Genomic DNA, 7,555 nt, shown 5'->3' with positions numbered 1-7,555 from the left:
TGGTGAAAATGCCTCTTATTCCCTCTCAGAGGATGTCAAGAATCAGGCTAGAGACCTCACAATAGCTGTATATGCATCAAAAGCTGACCATTCGGAGGACTTTGACCTGGCAAAGCTGAGAGTGTACAAGTTCCTAAATAACCGATCAACCCTGTTGAAGCTGCTGCCACCTACAGAAAATGCCTTTGGCCTGCACCTGAAAAGAGCTGCTCTTGCAGCCATAATAGATAAAACTGCACACATCGCGAAGCCAGACATCCCTTGCTTCACTGAATATGGATGGTCTCTCAGTGATGGGAAGGCAGTCCCCTGTACATCTACAGAGCCATCCTGGCCTATATCAATGGACAAGGCAATATCATGTAGCTGTATCAAAGGCTGCCAGAAAAACTATTCATGTGCCATCCATCCATCCATCCATCCATCTTCAACCGCTTATCCGGAATCGGGTCGCGGGGGTAACAGTTCCAACTGAGACTTCCAGATTTCCTTATCCTGCGCAACTTCCTCCACTCCCTCTGGGAGTATACCGAGGCGTTCCCAGGCCAGTCTGGAGATATAATCCTTCCATCTGGTCTTAGGTCTGCCACGGGGTCTCCTCCCAGTGGGACATGCATCGAGGACCTTCCTAGGAAGGCGCTCGGGGGGCATCCGTACTAGATGCCCGAACCACCTAAGCTGACTCCTTTCCAAGTGAAGGAGCAGCGGTTCAACTCCAAGTCTCTCTCGGGTGATTGAACTTCATGTGCGAAGAAGGGAATTGCATGCTACTTGGGGTGTCGTTGCCAAGGACTGGAGACAAGATGCAGCAGGATAGGTACACATGACAGTGAGTTTCCCTGAAGCTGAAGTTGTTGGAAAGCATGTGCATGTCTATGTGTGAAAGACCCAAAAAGGCAGTTGCATTCATTTCATTGAGATAATCTCTCTCTGTTTTTCTTTTTTTTTAAATAAAAAAATAATTTCTAAGATACATTGTTTTGGTCTCTGATTTTATCTGAAGTCATTGCTACAACTACATACAGTAGAATCGGACAGGAAATATAATATCTCGTTTACAGCCATTTTGACAACATGCAAACTCAAGAATAATACAGGTATAAGTCCCTTCTGCGCCATAAATCTTAGCAAATGGATTCATATTGCTTGTATTTGCAAAAGCAGTCAACAATCATGGTAGAAATTATGTTAAAGCTCTATTTTGGGAGTCCACCATCTTGCAAATATGCACAATAAAGGTCCAGACACACCCAATAATAAAATTAGCTATTCCATTGAGTCTCCCATGGTCAGACACCATGAAATAGACACCAAGTTTGCGTAGCTCATCTGGTTCAGAAGTTAGAGGCAAAACCTATTTTCTGGGTCCTTATATTATGGCGGCCATATTGTGGCGGCCATATTGGATTTCATGGAAACTTGCAATACAAAAAATGTTCATATGTAGGCCTATACCATTGATCAACCTGTGAAGTTTCGTGGAAATATCCCTCAGTTTAAATTTTTACCCTATTCACCCCCCATTAAAACTAATAGGGGCTAATATTGAGGCGGCCATATTGGACTTTGTTGTACAAATTGACCGGGTTGTCCATATAGGTTGTGATCCTACTGGGTCATAGATAATATTTCTGGTGGACAACTTTTTATGTCGGGGCAAATGCAGCACACCTTTCTTTGCCCCCTGGGTAGTAGTTCTCTAGCTATCACCTAAACAGGGGAAGAGCTATCTAGGTTATAGCTAGAAAACTACACCAGGTTGGGGTGATGAGCTATCATCTTGGACTATGATAAGGCCTTAATAGTGTATTTATGAATGAGTCATCTATTGCCTATCAATATGGGTAACATGTCATTAGGTCGAACACCCTTTCGATTGACCACCAAACTCTAACCCAAACCCTAATCCTAACCTCAGTGAAACGATGCCTAACTCTAACCCTGACCCTAAACCTAACCTCAGTAACCGTGATGCGGGTGATTATCTAACCTACCGACGCTCGCGGGTGATTATCTAACCTGCCGACGTTGTTCGACCCAACGGGAGTTCGACCTATGAGGCAGTCCCCATCAATATGTAGACTACAATCTATAGTGTATTGATGAATGAGTCATCTATCGCCTATCAATATGTAGACTACAGTCTATAGTGTATTTATGAATGAGTTTTTCAAAAATAAATAAATAAATAAATAAAAAATAGTTAGCAGTTCAGGCCAAAGTTGGTACTGCAGCTGAACATGCTCTCAAAAATGAGAGAGGCTCTCTATTCAGGAGTGGTAATTTAGCATCAAACCTTTTGAAAAACGTTTTTGGGACATAAACAATATGACATAAATACTTTTGTAAATGCATGGTGTATCACCTTACAAGACGAACCTCGGTTCGAAGTGAAGCGGAGGACAGATAGAACCCTTATTCTGAATGTATTTGGAGAGCCGGTATGACAGTTGGTATAATAGGTTTAAAAAATATATAGATACATTAAAATAAGAACTTGTAATTAAATAAATACATAAATAAATATAAAGTGTTTAAATAAAAAGATGTTGAATTAAAAATGAAAGGAAAAGGTGTTTAAATTAAAGGATATTGTCTGGAGAGCCGGTTGGTATAATGGGTTTAAAAAAAATACATTAAAATAAGAAATTGAAAATAAATAAAATTAATATTAATTAAAATATAAAAAAAGGCCTATAGTGACCATATATGGACATAAGGTAACGGACATTGTGTTTTTGAAAAACCCTGTTCATTCTGGACTGTGATCACCATATATGGTAATTAAACGGACATTCTGTTTTTGAAAAAGCCTGTTCATTCTGGACTGGATTGACCATATATGGGCGTGATACACACAAAGCCATTCATTGGAAGCGGTTTCCACCGCTTCAAAAATAGTCGGTTTACAAACTCACAACGTTTCACATGCGATCTTGTAGATCAGCTATTTTCAAAAGTGTTTGACAAAATGTTTGAATGTTTGAAATAACAAATGTAGTATTTGTTCATATAATTACTCTCATGATTATGATCATCTTCATTCACAGTAGGATGTTAATGAGTGAATGTCACATGCTGTTTGTGCTGCTTTGATTTTATGAATAAAACAGAATAAACACTTACACCACTTCCTAACACCTGGTTTCAGCCTCTTCTCTCCACCATGGTCCACACTGTGGGAGGAAGAGAGACAGGCCTTCATAGTCCATAGCAGAGGTTCTAAATAACGTTTTCGTCCACGACACCCCTGAATTACATTGTTATTACTTTACAGTACCTTAAATGCATGTCAAATATGTAAACTCTAAGATACAGTTTATGTCATGAGGAAAGCTTGACAGAATATCTGTTTCTATTATAGAACAGATGAAAATAACCTTTATACTTGACGTTTAACCACTTAAACCCCAGCATCCCTATTCTGGGGGGAACATTCACCAAAAATAGCAAATCTACAAGCTCACAACGTGTCACAATGTGACACGTTGGTGAAGAGACTTGGTTTACTGCAGGAAACTCAGTTCTGTCTTATTGCGACCGAAGTCACAGTTCAGTATGTGAAACGGCACACCATGTCTCCGTCCGTCCGTCTGTCTGTCTGGACGTGTACGCTTTTCTACGGTCTATGTTTTTGCCGCTCTGACATCACACTCTGACATCACTGTGATGTCAGGGGAACCACACTAACAGAATATGCTCATATATGGAGATCCCGGCCTGATGTCATCAATATTAAGCCCATATCTAACAGGACTTCATGTGGGAATGCCCATATATGGAGGCCACATCGGCCATATACCACACTAACAGAATCCATATATGGCCAAGACTGATGGCCAAGACAGCCCATATCTGCGTGGCTGGTTCTACAGACTGGGATCTCCATGTATTGGCATAAAAGGGATTGTATGTATGATGTCAGATGTCATAGACGTCATAGGACTTTCACATAACCAATAACTGAGTAAGCATGTTTGGGGTCTCACAGCACATCCACTATACAGTACATGGATCTCCATATATGGGTACCAGGGGTCTCCATATGGGTAACTGGTCATATATACATCACTGGTCAGATGGCCAAGACATGGCGCAACCTCGCCCTTTAGGATGAGGTCACTTGTCGCCCTGAGGTGTCTGACTAGTTATACAGACTACGTCTAGTCGGCGACCTGGCCAACTCGGGAACTATGTAAATAGGGAATGAATGCCCCGCCCTTTAATGCAAACCCCATTATACTGTTGTCATAGGACCCGTTTTGACCATCTGTTTGCCTGTGTCCATTTATGCCCATATATGGAGATATCTGTATCTGTCTGTCTGTCAGCATCCATTTTATGTCCATATATGGAGATCACTGCAGATATAGTTCTGGGTCTATTTTATGCCCATATATGCCCATATATGGAGATATCTGTCTATCTGCGTCCATTTTATGCCCATATATGGAGATCTCTGTATCTGTCTGTCTGTGTCCCTTTATGCCCGTATATGGAGATCTTTGTGATTCTGCGTCCATTGTATGCCCATATATTGTCACGAATGAGTATGGAGGTGGACCCAAAAGCAGGCGACAGGAGGCAGAACTATCATTAACTTAGAATTTATTACGAAACAGGATCTTAAAGAATGCAGGCAGGTAATAAACAGAACCAAATACAGGACAGAACTCACTCAACATGGAACTAAGATCCAACAAGAACAAAAGAGAACACAGGGCTTAAATAGACAGGGATCAACTAGACACAGGTGAACTCAAAAACAATCAACACAGGGACAGGCTGGGGAAAACAAGACACAGGTGATTCAAATAGAACCAATAATCAGGGAAGGTGAGACAAGAGGGGTAACAACAACAATGGATGACAGGAAACATAAAACCATTACTTCAAAATAAGATACAGAACAACGCTTCAAAAACAACACAGAATGCAGGAAACACAAGACCATTACTTCAAAATAAGATACAGAATAACTCTTCAAAAACAACACAGAAATGCAGATCCTGACATATATGGAGATATCTGTTTATCTGCGTCCATTTTATGCCCATATATGAGATCTCTGTCGCTTTTTGTTTGTTTCCTCTTTAAGCAGAATACGCAGCCTCCTTAAATCTGCATCAGGCTGCGCAAGTACTGCGTTCAGTTGAAGGTTTTTGTCTGTGGCACACATTGGAACACTGAAGTATACTATATATAATACTTCAATATAATATATATATATATATATATATATATATATATATATATATATAATATATATATATAACATTTAAACCTTAGAGAAAATATATAGAGATATATAATCTATATATCTATATCTATGTCACGGTTTGTTAGAGAAACAGGACGGCCGAGAAACGGAGCACTTGTGGTGCCGCACGGGGCGGAGCAAGCGGTCGCCCACAACAACGTCCTCCAGTCGGAGCCACTCGATTGTCCACGACATTGCAAGCGGCGCGAAGGCCATCGGACCTTGGTCCTGCTCTTCGCCCCCGAGCGCCGCAGGCGCGAGTGGCCGCGAAGAGCGGGCCAGGGCCGCGCGGCCGGCGGAGCGCCGCGCGAGTTACGAAGCCGTGGTGAATGCAATCGTTATATTACGGCCTGGGCAAGCCCACGATAAACGCTCATAGTAAGCTAATGGCTAAGCTAATGGCTAAACACCGCCCAGCTAGGCTAGTAAATAAAGAAAGAGAGTCGCAAACGAGTGACGTCAGCGCCTGCACTAGTGAATGGCTGTCTATGGGCTGTCGTCGCCATCTGGTGGTGATTAGTGTGTGGTGAACGAAACAAGCGCTCTTACAATGAACGTCCTGAGTTACCCAAACATACTGTAACATATATATACCTCAAGACTAATTATCCAGGTCTATATATATTTGGAAAGTATATATATATATATATATATATATATATATATATATATATATATATATATATATATATATATATATATATTGAGACTACCTTGTAAAGGTATATATGTGTAAGGAGGTGAATTGCCTTTAGAGGCACCTCCAGGCCTCTAGGGGGCACTGTTACCTTCCACTGTTCCTGTACTGTGCAGCTTTGACCTTAGTGCTGGGGGGCAGCCATCTTAGGTCAGAACTCTGTTGTTTCTCTGCAAGGTAAGGAGCAAACTCCACTCTCTCTGATCAATTCACTTGATAAAAGTAGTAATATAAGCCATCCATGTATTTTGATAAATAGTATTGCTGGGAAGAATATTGTTGTGCCCCCTGGGTTATTTGTAAGAGGATGTGAATAATTGGGAGCTTTACTGATAAAAGTGTGGCCATGTGATAACTGTGGTTGAACATGAATGAATGGGTTTTACTGTTAAGTGCAGCAGATGGGCTGTTTCTATGTTTTGTAGTGCACTGTGGAATTGAGTTTAATAACTGAGAAATCACTGTTAAAACCACACTGGTTATGTTTATGTTTACATGCAGTTCTGTGCATTTCTGACAATATTGCAATATTACTACTGTGAAAAGTAAAGTGGGAACTCTGTTGTTTCTCTGCAAGGTGACAAGAGCTGATATAAAGAACACTGCTACACTGCTCTACCGCACGACTCCTATGCATGGTTCCTCATTCTCATCTCCTAACCATCAATTACAACAAACACACAACGCAGAGTCTAGTTTATGAGACAGAGGGTGGGACTTTAAACCATACCAGAGCTAAGGAGCTAAGACAATCTTCTTTGGGTTACATCTGGTGCCGTGACCCGGATGTGCGGATTCTACATCAGAGCAGAGGAGGAAGGGGAACAAAACCCTTCTCTTGTGTTTAAACTATCATATCCTTTGAGTTTTGATTATTCTGATGGGAAGTGGTCTTTACCGATTATTGATTTATTTACTGTATGTGAATTATTGGGTCTCTCATTCATTGCAAAATAGTGATAGTTTTGCTGTCATTCCTGCCACAATATTATTGTGTACTAGAGAAGCATCATTAAGTACTGTTCTTCAAGTCCTATTGAATTATTATTTCTTGGTTTATGAGTGAAGGAAAAAAAAAAAAAAAAGAAATACTACTGCTACAGATACAGCCAGTACTGACCAGATGTAATTGTTGTTGCTGTGTGTGTTATATGTGCACATTCACCTTTCTGTATGGGACTTGCCTCACACCTACATACTGTACATACAGACATACACAAAATTATTTTATTTCTTGCACACACTGTTTGAACTGTATAGAAGATGCAGAGCTCTCAGGAAGATACTCCTCGTCGACCACCAGGGGAGGGGCCCTCCACACGCCACAGACAGGTTTTCCACCACTATGCTGAGGCAGCTACTGACCGTGACCAAGGTTTTCAAGCCGCATATAACCCAGACATGGCTGTTAGACCCAAGCCGACGCATACATGGCCACATCATACTACCCAGTCCCACCAGACCCCATTACCAGCTACCATGCAGCCCCCAGCCACGGCACATGCAGCAGCATCCTCTCCAGCTGGACAGGCTCCACCATCCAATATACTGACGCCCCCACCTACCATCTCAAGCCCTGCAGTCACCATACCTATGCC

This window comes from Nannobrachium achirus (genome assembly GCF_963921795.1).
Source record: "Nannobrachium achirus genome assembly, chromosome: 24".
NCBI classification, from domain to species: Eukaryota; Metazoa; Chordata; class Actinopteri; order Myctophiformes; family Myctophidae; genus Nannobrachium; species Nannobrachium achirus.
Note: the sequence above shows the minus strand (reverse complement) of the source record.